Genomic DNA, 17,857 nt, shown 5'->3' on the forward strand with positions numbered 1-17,857 from the left:
TATATGATCCCTCACGAGATTATACATATTGTATGACCTATCCTGAAAGGCTGTTATCCACCCCTTCATGTTCCAGGGTTGTGTGATTATATCTGTTACCAAGTAATTCACATGTTATACAATACTTGTTATGGGCTTTGTTCACATGGTTATTGATTAAGCTCAAAGGGTGTCAGCGACTGCAGTAGGATCGTCGACCAACTCTCACCCAGGATGTAAACAGATGACAGACTTCTCAAGCAAGCTTTAGTCTGAGGTGACCCGTCGACAGTGAAGATATCCTCTGCCGTGTCTTCTTGTTGTTATCCATAACCGTAATGTTAAGGGAGTGTATAGGGCGTTTTATAAGCAAACGATCTGTACATATACAAACGAGTTTAACAAAAGTAGAGGTAATGTTTGTTGAAAGATTGTATTAAATATCAACCACTTCTTTCTTGAGGTTCATAGTCAATGGTTTTTTTATGCCATTAGTAGATGTGGTTTTAAAACACATTATCGTCTCAGTTAAATCTTCAGTGTTTCCGAAATCGATATAAAATTTGTACAATTTTTTTACAGCTATTTACCAGTTAGCTTTATAGTCTTAGCAAGTAGGTCTCTTCAGATCCCACACATTTTTGTTAGTATACGGCTGATGGTTTTGATGCTAGTGCACCAAAATCAAGGGTCACCTGAAACCCATGGCTGGACGTCATAAACGAAACACCAAAAGCTATGCTACTGTGATCTTATTGCATATATATATATATATATATATATATATATATATATATATATATATATATATATATATATATATATATATATATATATATATATATATATATATATATATATATATATATTATTAACTCATCGGACGTCTCCCACCAAGACAGGGTGGCCCGAAAGAGAGAAACTTTCACCGTCATTCACTCCATCACTGCCTTGCCAGAGGTATACTTACACTACAGTTATAAAACTGCAACATTATCATCCCTCATTCAGAGTGTAGGCACTGTACTTCTCATCTGCAGGACTCAAGTCCGGCCTGCCGGTTTCCCTGAATCCCTTCATAAATGTAACCTTGCACATAGTCCAACAGCACGTCAAGTCCTAAAATCCATTTGCCTCTATTCGCTCCTATCTTAGACATTCACGCATGCTTACTGGAAGTCCAAACCCCCCTCACACAAAACCTCCTATAATCCCTCCCTTGCCTTCCCTCAACTACAGATTTATACACCCTCGAAGTCATTCTATTTTGTTCCACCCTCTCTTCATGTCCAAACCACCTCAACAACCCCTCCTCAACCCTCTGGATAATAGTTTTAGCAATCCCGAACCTCCTATCTTCCAAATTACGAATGCTCTACATTATATTCTCACCACACATTGCCCTCTGATATAACATCTCCACTGTCTCCAGCCTTCTCCTTGTTGCAGCATTCACCACCCATGCTTCACACCCATATAAGAGCGTTGGTAAAACTATATTCTCATACATTCCTCTTTTTGCTTCCATGTACAAAGTTCTTTGTCTCCACAGATTCCTAAGTGCACCACTTTATGATTCACCTCATCTTTCATAGACCTATCTGCTGACCCGTTCACTCCTAAATATCTGAAAGCATTCACCGTATTGCAAATATATATATATATATATATATATATATATATATATATATATATATATATATATATATATATATATATATATATATATATATATATATATATATATATATATATGTCGTGCCGAATATGCAAAACTGGTCAATTAGCAAGAACTCATTTAAAATTAAGTACTTTCTGAAATTTTCTCTTAACGTTTAAAGATATATTTTTTTTCATTAATGTTAATGAAGAAATTTTTAATTTTGCACCAAAAGAATCTTAGAAAACTTACCTAACCTTATTATAACAAGAGCAATTTATTTTAGCCTAACCCAACTAAATATATTTTAAATACGTTTACAGTAATTTAGTACTAAACAAACTCAATCAAATTTTTTTTTTCGCTAGGTTCAGAATGATTTTGGCGAAATTATTGCATACACAAATTTTCACTTGTCCTATTTGGCAAGATGAGCGTTGCTGTTTAAGACAAGATCGCAAGTTCTGCCTATTCGGCACGACATATATATATATATATATATATATATATATATATATATATATATATATATATATATATATATATATATATATATATATATATATATATATATATATATATATATATATATATATATATATATATATATATATATGTATACATACATTGTGTGTGTGTGTGTGTGCAATAAGGTCACAGTAAACAGGTGATATCAGAATGTACAGAACAACCACGGTGGAAAAAATAGTGAAATTACAAGCACTTTCATGACTTCTCACATTAGCATGGAACTACAAAAATAAAACATCAACAGGAAGGCATATCGGGCAAGACTACACCTAACCACTTCACAGTCATGTCACGTGTTGTGATGTGATTGTGAGGTGTAGTCTTGCTCTCATATGCCTTCCTGTTGATGTTTTATTTTTGTAGTTCCATGATAATGTGAGAGTTCACGAAAGCGATTGGAATTTCACTCTTTTTTCACCGTAGTTGTTCTATATATATATATATATATATATATATATATATATATATATATATATATATATATATATATATATATATATATATATATATATATATATATATATATATATATATATATATATATATATATATATATATATATATATATAAATATATATATATATATATATATATATATATATATATATATATATATATATATATATATATATATATATATATATATATATATATATATATATATATATATATATATATATATATATATATATATATATATATATATATATAGGTAGCACTTCTAGTACTCACAGGGGACTTATAGTCTTGGGACAAAAAATATTTGTAAAGGGTATAATGATACAGTCTAACTGTGGAAAAGGTCACTTGTAGTCAGCTGAGGGCATTTATTTGAGGAAATGTTTGCCCACGAGTATGACTCATTGATGCCGCTCGTGGCGTAACGTTTTCTTAAGAAATGTCCTGAATTGTATACAAATGTTCGTCTGAGATGAGAATAAACGCTCAGCAGGGAAAAATCTGGAGATTTCCCTAATCTATTTGCTTAATTTCTTCCGTTACCATCAGTATCCTTCATGAGATAGTTTTCAATTTATTTAAAACATAAATATACTTAAAAAATATACATGGAAAGTTAACACGCATTACATCACAGAGTCTATATCTCAGATACTTCATTCAGTGGCCCAGAATGCCGCAAACATTTCTTCTCTGGATCACAACACTGAGTCAAAGGGAAAGGAAGAAAATCCCTTTCTGGTCACTGGTTTCCATGATGTCAATTAACCCTTTCAGAAACTTGGGAGCACACTTTCCTTATTTTCCAAGGCTTTCTGATCCTACTCGAAAGGTTTTATTGCATGATGCCAGGCTGTTGTTCGTCAAGATCTGAAATTAACGTCACTACCCCTTTCAGAATAAGTTTTGTAAGTACGTACATTGTTTCACAGATATAGTCTTTCCAGTGTAGCATGGTGACTCCATTTGGACTCTTCTGTCTATCTATATATATTTTACATTTTTCCAAATAAAACGTCTGTAAATGACATCTGTATCATAAATCTGTATTATAAATCGATGAACTTTTGTGTAAAAACAATGAAAACGTCCTTAATTCCTCTCAGTTTTCAAAAAAGGTCACCCCTAAGTAAAAACTATGAATCACCATATATTTGCGTTACTACTCATAATTAGCAACTCAGGAAAGTTCTAATGGTCTTTACATTTCGGTGGAAAGCGCAGTGATGAAAATGAGTATCAGGTATTAGTACTTAAAAAATAAAATAACCGAAGTAAAACTGGATGCACTGCATTTGAAAGATGACAAGGCTGAAACTATTGTTGTAGGAATGGCAAAAGTTACTGATAAATGCAACTTATGGAATGCAATAAAGATGATCATTACTGATACAACAAATGTTAACACATGGAAAAAGGGAGGAGCTGTTGTCAAACTGCAACGAATGTTCTCAGAGAAGGGGATTAGCAAACCACAATTTATCATTTGTCAGCATCACATTCTGGACAGGATTCTCCGTTTGGGAATGGTGAATTATGATTAACTAAAGGCACAGTTTGTTAATGGAACAGAAGTAAAAAAAAAAGGACATTTCCTTTGATTAACTTTCAGAAAATTCAAAATATCAGCAATGCGAGGTGGAATTCAAGAACCATTCTAGCTACTCTTGTATTCATTCTCATACCTACAAGACGAAAGACTTTGTAGAAGATATGTAGATTCATTTCATACACCTGGGCAGATTATTGGTTTACTGATCAGATGTACAATGAAAATGTTTTCAAGAATTTGTCAGAAATATTGAAACCTTACAAAAATCCTGAACTCATGGAAAAATCACTGGAAGCAGGAGCCGTCCACACTCAATATACCAAGAAGTAATCAGTGTGCTGAACGTGCAATCAAAGTCATGCAGGAACAATATGCTGTCTGCAGAAACAAAAACAAACCAACGTCTGTTTATTCTAAGCAATAGGTAGTAATATATGTACAAACATGATAACAATGATGCTTTAAGCTGTTTTATTTGTTATTAATGTTACATGCAACATACATTCAATTTACTTATTTTCGTTACTCATTTTTTTTTTCATTTAGGGGCGACTTTTCTAAAAGATATTGAAATGAAAGGTCATTGCTTTTAGGCAAAAGTTCATCTGATTAAGATACAGGAATATTACGTTGTAAAAACAGTTATAACCCTAATATATATATAAATATATATATATATATATATATATATATATATATATATATATATATATATATATATATATATATATATATATATATATATATATATATGTATATATATATATATATATATATATATATATATATATATATATATATATATATATATATATATATATATATATATATATATATATAACAACACTGCGGCTAGTCAAGGACTCGAACCCATGCTCCTTTGGCCTGCCTCATGGTGAGTGAAAACTCATGACACCTTAGTCCACGGGACTACACAATCCTTAAGAGTAGCGCATCCAGCAGAACTGGATGTTGTACTCGCTATCCAAGGACATAAGTTGCTGTAGATGACTCTAAGCTAATTTCATTCTACTCACTGTTTGGTGTACTAGTGCAACGAGCAGTATTTTATATTATTGTACCCACGAACAAGTGGTATTAATCAATAACAACACTGCGACTTATCAAGGAGTCGAACACATACCGGGAGTAGAATGAAATTAGCCTAGAGTCATCCACACCACCGTATGTCCTTGGGTAGCGAGTACAACATCCAGTTCTCCTGGATGCGCTACTCTTAAGGATTGTGTGGTCCCGTGGATTAAGGCGTCATGAGTTTTTGCCCACCATGAGACAGGCCAAAACAGCATGGGTTCGACTTCTTGACTAGTCGAAGTGTTATTGATGAATGCCACTTGTTCGTGGGTACAATAATATATATGTCGTGCCGAATAGGTAAAACTGGTCAATTAACAAAAACTCACTTAATATTAAGCTCTTTCTTAGTTTTCTCTTATACGTTTAAAGATATATTTTTTCATTAATGTTAATGTAAAGATTAATAATTATGCACCAAAACAGCCTTAGAAAACTTACCTAAGCTTATTATAACTAGAACAGCTTAATTCAGCTTAATCCAATTAAAAATATTTTAGATAAATTTACAATAATTTAATAAACAAGCACAATAAAAAAAAATTCGTTTGGTTCAGAATGTTTTTTTGCGAAATTAGTGCATACACAAATTTTCACTTGCCTTATTCGGCAAGAAGAGTGTTGCTATTTAAGCCAAAATCGCAACTTTTACCTATTCGGCAAGACATATATATTAAGACGACAGTAAACAGGTGATATCACAATATGCAGAACAACGACTATGAAAAAAATATTGAAGTTTAGCCAAACAGACTTCCTGGGATGAGAGATCGTCGTTTTGATGATTTCATGAGAATTATTTTTTTCAGAAACATATTGAAATTACTAAAATAGAAGATAAGGAAGCCTTCAAAATATTGAAAAAAAAATACTCCTTTATTATTAATAATACGTATCTTTATTTCTACACGTACATGTACAATGTATACAGACCATAGCTGACATCAGTAACATAGTACTATATAGAAAGTGGCTTGTTATGCTGAGCATTTCAGTTAAATCAGGTCAATTTTGTCCCATGATCCGACCCACACCAGTCGACTAACATCCAGGTGCCCATTTTTACTTATGGGTGAACATGGTCAATCGGTGAACAGAAACGTGCCCAAAACAGGAAAATGTTAAAAATGGTTAGAAAATGGCAATATAACGGGATAATATTTCCACAACATGAACCAAGGACACAGAGATATTCACAGATAAGACAGCAATTGTCTACACTTCTGACGCTTGCTTCACATTAATGTTTCCTTACTAGAGTCATCTTCATTTACAGTGAAAGCTACGTTATTCATGAGCGAATTAATTCATTATATGTTCATGGTAAAATGGGTTCATGCTCATAAGGGAATTTGTTCATAGTTGAGTTATCTGCGAACAGCACTTCCTGCAGCGTTTGGACACTAAGGAAGAAAAGTATGCATCGAATTATATACAATATTTTCTAGATGACAGTGTCCATTATTCTAATTCGTTATAAACCAGAATCATATTTAATTAATGCAGTTTCGGGGATGTTTCATTAACATTAGTGACAGAGTCAGAGCATGTTCCTAAAACCACTGAGACTATGTAGCCCTGAATTCCTTCGTTGAGCAGTTTAATGGACGTGTGAGTTTTCCTATCTCCTAATAACATGTTCATTTCTCCAGCATAATCTACGTTGTCCCTAATTACTTTCGCATTTGCTTTGTCTGTTTCGTAAGGTGAAGTCCAGGAACTTTGCTTACTGGGCAAAGCTCAGACCTCTGCAACACGATTGTCCTCAAAGGTTTATAAAATTATACCATGAATTAAAAAAAGATCCTGGACTTCACCTGGACTTCACGAGGTAACTGACATGCCCCTTAACGAAATCTTTGACATCGCGTCAAAGAAAAGATAGCCAAATGATTTCCTTGAGAGAGCCTTGACTTTGCGAAAATCACATTTTAAATTAATTAAACTAGGAAAGTACACCTTAAAAATCAGAAACTCTGCCGTTTAATGAAAACCTTACTGAATAACAAAAGGCTATAAAGCCTTTCACTGTCAATGTTGTCTTTAATAAAGGTGATTCTACCACGAAATACACATTAAAAGTGCCCCTACGGAGGCGACTGGTAGCTTTTATAACGTTCCTTGTCTGGATTTTGATAAGTGTTATCGTCACATGAGTAAATCATCGAAACCCAGACACTTGCAGAGGAAATGCTCCAGCTGAGTTGAGCAAGAGATGAGAGCAATTTTTGCTCACTTAGTTTGTTTGGTCACCCGAATGACTGGTCGAATGCTAAAATAACTGAAACCTCATGGATCCTCAGAAACCAGTATTGCTGAGTCTTAAATAATAATCTTGAGTCCTTTGTATATCAAAATAGGTAGACTTTAGCGTCTAGGCACTTCTATTACTTAACACTGTTACACATTATTATAAACCTGAACGTCTTTGCGTACAGAACATAATCTTCAGAGCATTTGTATTAGAATCCAGCTTTAGATTATGCATGACAGCCTCAGTCATAAACGAAGAGAGCTTGAATAACCCACAGTTACCATTATAACGAATATTTATCACGTATAATAATTGCCTACTCAAGAATATTTCTCTCTAGCCATAAAATACATGGAACTACGGCCTTTGTCTTAGACCACTTAACCAGATTATTGCAAACTCATTATGGGGTTGAATATCGCATTTAATTCTTGAGCCGTGTTTACAGCAAACCCTCAATTCTTTTGTCTGGCAAACATGAAATTCCCTCTTCAGAGGGTATTCAGCAGGGTGACCCACTCGCTCCATTTCTTTTCTGCTTGGCGGTAAGAGAATTGTGAGGCTAAAGTAGCAAGGAATTCGAAGACTAACCCAAAAGGGTCCTTTCAGGTATACAGAAGTAAGATTAGGGACAGGATAGGCCCACTTAAGAGTAACTCTGGTCAGATCACTGACAGTGATAAGGAAATGTAAACGTCTCAACACCTACTTCCTCTCAGTTTTTACTCGGGAAGACACTAGCGAAATTCCAGAAATAATAAATTATGTAGAACAGGACGATAATAAACTTTGCACGATAGGGGTAATTAGTGACATGGTCCTTAGACAAATAGAGAAATTAAAACCTAATAAATTACCAGGCCCTGAGGAATTGTTTGCAAGGGTTTTCGAGGAATGTAAAGAGGAACTTAGCAAACCAATGGCTAATCTTTTCACCATATCACTACAAACTGACATAGTGCCAGACAAGTGGAAAATGGCAAATGTAATACCTATTTACATGGCAGGTGACAGGTCCTTAGCTTTGAACTATAGACGAATAAGCCTTACCTCCATAGTGGGAAAATTTATGGAATTAATAATTGCCGAGGCAATTCGTAGCCATCTTGAAAAGCATAAATTGATTAATGAATCTCAACACGGTTTTACAAAGGGTCGTTCCTGTCTTACGAATTTACTATTTTTTTTCACTAAGGCATCTGAGGAGGAAGATAATGGTATTGAATATGATACTGTGTATATGGGCTTCAGTAAGGCTTTCGATAGAGTTCCACATCAGAGGCTATTGAGGAAACTTAAGGCACACGGAATAGGAGAAATTTTTTCCTGGATAGAGGCATGATTGACAAATAGGCAGCACAGAGTTTACATAAATGGGGAGAAATCAGAATGGGGGCACCTGACAAGTAGTGTTCCACAGGGGCCGTTGCTCGGCCCCTTGTTCACAATTTACGTAAACGACATAGATGAGGGAATAAATAGCGACATAGGCAAATTTACTGATGGCACCAAAACAGGCAGTGCAGTTCATTCGAATGAGGACATATGAGCACTCCAGGATGATTTGAATAGATTGATGCAGTGATCGGAAAAGTGACAGATGCAGTTTAATATTGACAAATGCAAAGTTCTAAATGTTAGACAGGAAAATAGCCATGTCACATATAAATTAAATAATTTAAGATTTAGGAGTTCTGGTGAGCAGTAATCTGAAACCAAGACTACAGTGCATAAATGTTCACAATAAAGTTAACAGAATCCTTGGCTTTATATCAAGAAGCATAAATAATAGAAGTCCTCAGGTTGTTCTTCAACTCTATATATCCTTGGTTAAACCTCATTTAGACTATGCTGCTCAGTTCTTTTCACCGTATTACAGAATGAATATAAATGCTCTGGAAAGCGTACAAAGGAGGATGACAAAGTTGATCCCATGTATCAGAAATCTTCCCTATGAGGATAGACTGAGGCCCTGAATTTGCACGCTCTAGAAAGGTGTAGAATTAGGGAGGATATGATTGAGGTGTATAAATGGAAAACAGGAATAAATAAAGGGAATGTAATAACGTGCTGAAAATATCTAGCCTAGGCAGGACTCGCAGCAACGACTTTAAGTTGGATAAATTCAGATTCAGGAAGGATATAGGAAAGCACTGGTTTGGTAAGAGTTGTAGATGAGTGGAACAAACACCCGAGTACTGTCGTAGAAGCTAAGACATTTTGTAGTTTTAAAAATTGGTTAGATAAATGCATGAGTGGGTTTGGGTGGGTGTGAGTTGGACCTGACTAGCTTGTGCTACTAGGTCAGATGCCGTGCTCCTTTAAGTGACTGTGACCTGACCTGACTAGATTGGGGCGATGGCTTAAGCAGATAGGAGAATTGGACATGGCTCGCATGGGCCAGTATGCCTACTGCAGTGTTCCTTCTCTCTTTTGTTCTTGTGTTCTTGCACAGTGAGTTCAAGATCTGGTACATGGACGATGGCACTCTGACAGGTGCAGAAGAGTCCCTGCAACTGGTGAAGACACAGGGAGGAGCCATGGGACTCATCCTCAATCCCTCCAAGTGTGAAATCATCACAACGAACCAGGAAATAATCAGAGCTGTGCGAACAATCCTTCCTGAAGCCTCTACTACCACTCCATCCAACAGCGCCCTCTTGGGAGCACCGCTGGGTCATCAGGCCATCGACACAGTCCTCAAGGACAAACTGAATGACCTGAAGAGAATGGAGAAGAAAATAAGCGATCTTGATGCCCATTACGCTCTCTGTCTCCTCACAAGGTGTCTTATTCTTCCAAGACTCGCTTCCTAAGGTGAGCACTCTCTTTTGACTACCCAACATTCAATGAATATGACTCACTCCTGTGATCAATCTTTAAGGCACTGAATCTGTCACTGAAAGACCAGCAATGGGATCAGGTAACTCTTTCAATTCATCTGGAAGGTGTAGGGGTGGGCAAGGCAATGCAGGCACTTTTACCTGCACTTCTGTCCTTGTGTTTGGGTTCCAATGGACTAGTAAAGGAGTTTGTCCCTGAACGCTTGACAGGTGCGGTAGGAGCTCAAGAACCCAGGTTCATTGGAACAGCCATGCTGTGGGACATCTCTGTAGACCCCTCAAGCAGATCAGTTCCTCCCAAAGAGCACAAATAGTCCCACCGGGACAAACCAATAATGGAAATAATTACCAACATAATGCTCACCAATGCTTCAGGTAAGGGAAAATCTCGTCTCCTAGCGGTGAAGACGCCACATTCAGGAGATTTTCTTTTAACTGTTCACATCTCCTTCCTGGACGCTCAACTCGACCCACAGGCCATTCAGATTGGTGTTGCTCTTCCACTAGCTGCCCCCATACTCACCGAACATAGGTATATTTGCGGCAGGGCATCGGCTGATCAATTCAGACTTCATGATCACATTTGTCATACATCAGAAGGGAAGTATATACATGAAAAGGTTAACGACGTAATGAAGAGAAGTCTCGCCACAGCCCGTTGCCCAACTGAACGGGAACCCCAAGTACAGAGGTCTAATTGAAGTCAAGAGCGTCCTGATGGAGTCACTCTGCTACCCTGGAAGGATGATAAGCAAATTGTCTGGGACTACACCTGTGCCGCCAATTTGGCAGAAACCTACTTGCCATATTCTGGAGCTGAAGGGGGTGCAGCCGCCGGCTACAGCGAGACCCAGAAGATCCGTAAATATGAAGGCCTTCCCTCTTGCTATAACTTCATCCCAGTAGAGTCGGAGACCCTGGAAGCATTGGACAAATGTGCTCTGAAGTTCTTCAAAGACCTGGACGAAAAGCTCGTCACAGAAACTAAGAATCACAGAGCGGCCAACTTCCTCTTTCAGAGATTCAGTGGTGGGATCCAGAAGGAAAATGTCTGCAGCATTCTGGGCATGTGACCCACCACCTGGAAGCTGGACGAAGTATTCTAGTTGTAGGCTCTGAGATAATATTTATGTTGTTCTGTTCCCCACTGTATTTTTGTCAATGTATTTTGTCTTTAAATGAAGTTCACATAGAATATAGAATATAGGGGTCGTAGAAGAAAATATTCAAACAGCTCCAGGGAGTAACCTCGAGCTTTCCCTGAAGTAAGTTTATTCTTTTCTCTGAGGATGAGGGTCCCCAATCCAGTTCCCTATATATATATATATATATATATATATATATATATATATATATATATATATATATATATATATATATATATATATATATATATATATATATATATATATATATATATATATAAATATATATATATCTGTGTGTGTGTGTGTGTTTGTATGTCGTTTTCGATTTGTCTTGTAAATATGTAATTGCGGTATATTTATACAATTATTATATAAATCCTTCAAAATAACTGAAGATTTTGCCAAGAATTGGCGATAATTGTTTAAATAGTTAGTTATTTAGTTGAATAGTCTCTTGAAGGTGAGACCAACACTGGTCCTCACTATGATTCCTCTGATATAATGTTTTTGTTCTCTGACATTCAGACTTGGAAGCTCAAGTTCTCTTGAAAGCGACTTCTTTTGTTAGTGTCTCTGTAGATGAATCTGTTCTCATTGCAGTGGCTTCCAACCCTGAATATCAGGAATTGGTTAAGTACGCTATTTACATTTTTATGAATATTACCGTTTTTTTTTCTTCCCTACGAGTATTCCATTGTTCCAAAATCCCCCATAACTCACCAGGGCTTTTTAAAACAGCACTCACTCATTATAGTAAGTACTTGTTTGCTTTCAAATTTAGTGACTACTGGTGTTTGATAAAATAAATCTTTAAACACACACACACACACACACACACACACACACACACACACAGGATCCATTCATAGCTTTAAGCAGAGGTATGATAAAGCTCATGGCGCAAGGAGAGTGACTCAGTAGAGGCCAGTGAAGAGGCGGGGCCAGGAGCTATGACTCGACCCCTGAAACCACAACTAGGGGAGTACACACACACACACACACACACACACACACACACACACACACACACACACACACACACACACACACACCAGACTAACTACAATTTTTCTTTACATTCTAAATAAAAAATTAATGCCAAGAACAGTAACATTCTTGACTCTTCTTGTTCTCAGCGATAAATATTCTTATTTTTCATATTCTTACGTTACTGCCTATATTGAAAGGTAAGACATGTACAAACACGCAGAGAATACTGGCAATAATCATTAAAATATCAATGACAACATTATAAAGATAATTAATAATATAAATTTTAATGATAATGGTAATAATTGTAACAATAATTGCAATAAAAATTATAATATAGTTTTATCAATAATTATGACGGGAATGATACACGACTGTGAAATATGACTGTTTCTACAGTATTTGTTTTCCTGATTAATTTTATTAAAAAGAATATAACTCTTTAAATCGACAACTTCGGTTCTGATGTAGTTTAAATGTGAATCCCAACTATCAGTTCTGCCTCGAAATTTTCAAATCGTCCTGGTAACTTCTGCATGTTTTATTGTATCTAGTTCAGACATTTGAGCTCTTGTCTGGTTTGTTATCCGATTTGTGGCCAAAGTAAACCTGTGGTTTACAGCTACGAACAAAATAATGTAAGAGTTCCAAGATTCAACTGAAGATATTAATCTTATATCGATATAACTCGCTGAAATGGGAATAAATTATCCACGTTAATACCACACAGCTGTAATTTTCTTTAAAAAAACAATTTCAGCAACTTTATTCGTTGAAGAACATAATACCGGTTTTCTTGTCTTCACTCTGAGGCTTTACAAGGTATTGTGAAAGGAAAACTAAGCGAGAAAAAACTCGGATGCATCAGAGTGAAATAAGCACTTGTGAACGAGACGTCAGTACCCACATAAAGACGGAAAGAGTGTTAGTTTGTCTACATTTCAACTTCCAGTCGCGAGTGGCAGGTCTCTGCTATTGGAGGTCTTCATGTGGGTATTGGCCTCTCAAAAAACAAATTTATAAAAACCCCCTCCATGACCCTTGCTCTTCCTTCGCTGTTCAGATGGAGTCTTACCCCTCGTGTTCTCCTCTAGCTGTAGTTACCTCTCACATGGAAACGTTTATTCAGTGTAATCTTTGTATATACTATATTTGTATTGACGCTGCAATAAATATTCGTGTGTCTTGATCTTCTCCTGTCTCTTTCCTCCTTCATCAATTATTATACTAAGTACAGTAAGTAACTGCAAGTTACCCATCGTCCTAAGAACCTGGAAAATTTAATGTTGTAGAAGATTCATATTTTAAATCTGAATTTGTAGGCCAAGAGCTGACCTGCTTAAGGTATATTACCGATCCCACGGGATGCCACCCACAACAACCTGCAAATACTTAGGTAATTATTAAACTCTAGGTGAGCAGGGGCTAATGGTATAAGCCAGGGGCCGGTGAACTTATTTTTTTGGGAACTACCCCAAAATATATTTGTGTAGAGCGAAGTTACCCACTAGACTTGAAAGTCCACAGAGAATAGACATACAAACTGAGAAGTATTTATTGTACGCGATAAAGAAACATTAAAAAAAAAAAACACACAAAATTAAGAAAAGAATAAAATGAAAAGTAAACTGCATGAAATAAAAATAGTAATACACAAATTTAATAAAAATCTCATTAAGGAACTAAAGAATTTCATTGATAACATTTTTACTTCAGGTTCTGGAGTAATGATGTATCATTTTTGATACATCACCATCAAAATTAGGGCTTTTTGATGTCAGAGTAATTTGGTTACTGTCTTCGGCGTTCAACCGATTTCTGGACTTTCTTTTAATGAGAGTTGAAAATCCTTGTTTGCAAAGATAGTGGTAAATTCTAATAAAAATGAAATATAAATGAATATTACATTGTACACTCCTAATTGTTATGTCAAATCACAAAAACACTACCTTACCTTGGTCATCGAAAGTCTTGCACCTACTAACATAAACAATGAACTTCTATTGGCTGCAAGCTGAGACAGTTAATGATAGCGAGATAGGACACAAGGACAAAAGTTAAGTGATGATGTGCCAACAATGGGACGTGTGGTTGTCGTGTCGGCTCCCGAGTCACTACTAATACTCGCGGTGTTGCCAGCCACTGCAGTTCTTACCCATTTTGCATCATTGCCAACAAATAAGATTTTCAATTTCATTAAGAAACTACAAATTATTTGTTTGAAAAAATATAACTTTCGTTATTTGTCTTGTTCATTGAATAATAAATGTTTTGTGCAGTTTTAAATATATGTTTATTGAGCCTTCATTATCCCTGAGATTTTCATTTTTACCTCATTTGGGGTAATTTACCCCAGTTCCCCGACCCTTGGTAGAAACAGAATTGCTCATACATCTGTAGTCAGGCCAGAATAAATCAAGGTATTTCACCCGTGAGCAGAGGACATTTCCACTTAGCACATAGCTACACTTTTCTATTGAAGAAATGAGACACTTATGCAACATATGGGAATCTTTATTGAAGAAACGTTTCGCCACACAGTGACTTCATCAGTCCAATACAAAGTAGAAATGGGTAAGGAGAGGAGTTCTAGGTAATCAGTCCCTCAGCCTGGAATAGGTGTGTTCAGTCCATCACTCTTGTAGGAAGTACAGCATAGGACCAGAGAGGTGGCTTATATACTGCAGTCAGGTGACTCGAAGCAGGAGGAAATCATGCATCCTTGTCGAAGGCCTACTTTTACTGGCAAATAATCTCCCTCTCTCCTACATACTCTAACCCGTGCCTCACTATCCTCGTAAAAACTCTTCACTGCTTTCAGTAATCTACCTCCTATTCCATACATTTACAACATCTGCCACATTGCCTCCCTCTCTACCCTGTCATACGCCTTTTCAAATCCATAAATGTCACAAAAACCTTGTTACCTTTATCTAGATACTGTTCACCTCTGTTTCACTATAAACAATTGGTCTACACACCCCCTACCTTTCCTAAAGCCTCCTTGTTCATCTGCTATCCTACTCTCCATCAGTACGTTGAGGTCAGTGATCACATATGGTCATACCTGTCCTAAGCTGTCTGGGATTAGCATGGGGTGTTACCTAGTACCATGGCTTGTTGTAATGATTTAAAATCTCAGGTTAAAGTGTTGAGGAAGGAGATTCTACTTCTTCAGGAGGAAAATAGGAGGCTGAAGCTTCGTCTAGATGAGTTTGGGAGTGAGTGTGGGATGGTGGTAGCTGGTGAGGAGGAAAAAGTTACCAGCAGTGATTTAGAGAGTGGCAGCCGCTTTAAGTGGCAAGTGGTTCACAATTCAGGAAGAAGGATGATTAGGGAGGTTAATATAGACGATGTGAAGGTAGGAAATTTGAATAGATTGATGTAGGAAGGTAGGAAATTTGAATAGATTGATGCAGTGGTCGGAGAAGTGGCAGATGCAGTTTAATATAGACAAATGCAAAGTTCTGAATGTTGGACAGAAAAATAACCATGCCACATATAAGAGAAATAATGTAGAGTGGTATTGATCAATAACAACACTGCAGTAGCCAAGGACTCGAACCCATGTTGTACTGGCCCTCCTCATGGTGAGCTATAAGCACATGACGCCTTAACTCACAGGACCACCCAAACCTACAAAGACGGCGCAGCCAGCACAGCTAACACTAACATATTATTGTATTTCGTTGCTGCTTTCCCCCATATCCCTACGTGGCCCAGAAAGGTAACTGTTGACTTACCAAACGAAGATTTGCTAAGATTTACAATTAACTGCAATTTCCTTGCGTTAGATGTAACCCTTTATAGCGGGGTGAACAGGTTTTTGCAGTGTGGAATGCTCTGAATGGTAACGAAAGCGTACTCACAGTTTCAGAGACTGTATATTCTTAGGAAAGTCAGTGATAGAAAATAATCATAACGGAATTATAATCAACTGGAAAAATTAATGTTGTCGAAAAAAGTTTATAAAGTTTACTCAAATATAACACACACGAACATGAATTATCACCTATCTGAAGTAAACAATGAAAGAATACAACATAAATTGGCAATGACAGTCAAAGCAACGATGTGAACAACAATATCCAGGTTTTTCCAGCGAGAGGTTTGACGTAGCCTTTGGTGCTGTAGTCTTGCTCTGATCCACTGTGGCCCAGAGAGGCGAAGATTGAAGCAGAATCTCAGAAGCGAAGATAGAAGCAGGAGATTCGTAACACCTATGGTAGAATAGGCATGAGCACTAATTAAGAGCACACATCAACACACGGGGCAGCCTAGTAGAACAATGGCACCGACCTGAGGGAACCATAATGAGACTGTGATCTCACCTGGCTGGAGGTCTCTGAGATACAAGATGGCGAGTTAACAGAGGACAAGCAACGCTCCCAGAATTTCAGTCACACATACCTAGCATTATTAAAGACAACAGATATTGGCATCAACAGTTTGTTTGCAGTCACCACAGTTAACGGTTAAAAATATGAGTGTTTTAAAAAAATACCTCAGTTAGATGTCACTGACTCATTTTTTGTTCAACGACAGATTTTATATACAAGCTGATGGTGTGCAATGGATTCAACTTTGGGCCTAACTTTGGCTAATGATTTTTTTGTGTTACTGAGATAAGATTTGGCTTGATGCTTGTCCAATAGAATTTAAACTAACTGATAACACATTCCTGCCTTTTGAAGATTCTTTTCATATAGATGAATTAAAGGGTTACTTGATTTCCAAACATAGGAATATTGTTTTTACTGTAGAGAAAGAAAATAACAAAAACCTGCCTTTTTGATGTTCACGTGGATAACACTAATACTGGTGTTAATACTTAATTTTATAGAAAGATCACATCTAATAGCTTCTTATGTATGAACTTTTTATTTTTTTTTTTGCGAAGACTTTGGTTAATAGATATAATTTATTTTGTTCGGCGTTAGAATATTAAATAAATTTCTTGACCAGGCTCTTCCTGTGCAATTAAGCCAACCCCCCTTTTTTTTTTTTACCGAAGATTTACTTATAATATTAGGAAGCAGTGTTTCAAATTATTACAAATATTGTACTACGAAGGAAAGTTGAAACTCACATTTGTCAATCCTTTAATTATGGGAAGTTACGTTAGTTACAATGATCTACTTATGCCACCTTTGTGCACTAATGTTATATGAGAATGTAAATGTTCTGGATGTAGTTCAAGATACATTGGAAGCACAACTGGAAACTTCCAAATTAGAATATGTGGGCACAGTAGCTTATAACAAGACATTTGTTAAATTAGCTAAACCTTTTTCAGCTGTGAGATTACATTCTGGACTAAAGATCATTACTGCGCACGAATGATTT

The 17,857-nt window shown here is 36.3% G+C and overlaps 1 protein-coding gene across 2 annotated transcripts in view; it reads left to right on the forward strand.

The window, feature by feature from the left end:
• nAChRbeta2 (nicotinic acetylcholine receptor beta2) overlaps positions 1 to 724 on the forward strand; it is a 1,855,029-nt gene extending 1,854,305 nt beyond the window's left edge. For both annotated transcript variants that reach the window (XM_070086879.1, XM_070086880.1), the window contains one exon: positions 1 to 724. This exon is cut by the window's left edge and continues 424 nt beyond it. The gene's annotated coding sequence lies outside the window, so the exon portion shown is untranslated.
• Positions 725 to 17,857: the final 17,133 nt, after the last annotated feature.

The sequence above is a fragment of the Cherax quadricarinatus genome, chromosome 20 (genome assembly GCF_038502225.1).
Source record: "Cherax quadricarinatus isolate ZL_2023a chromosome 20, ASM3850222v1, whole genome shotgun sequence".
NCBI lineage: Eukaryota > Metazoa > Arthropoda > Malacostraca > Decapoda > Parastacidae > Cherax > Cherax quadricarinatus.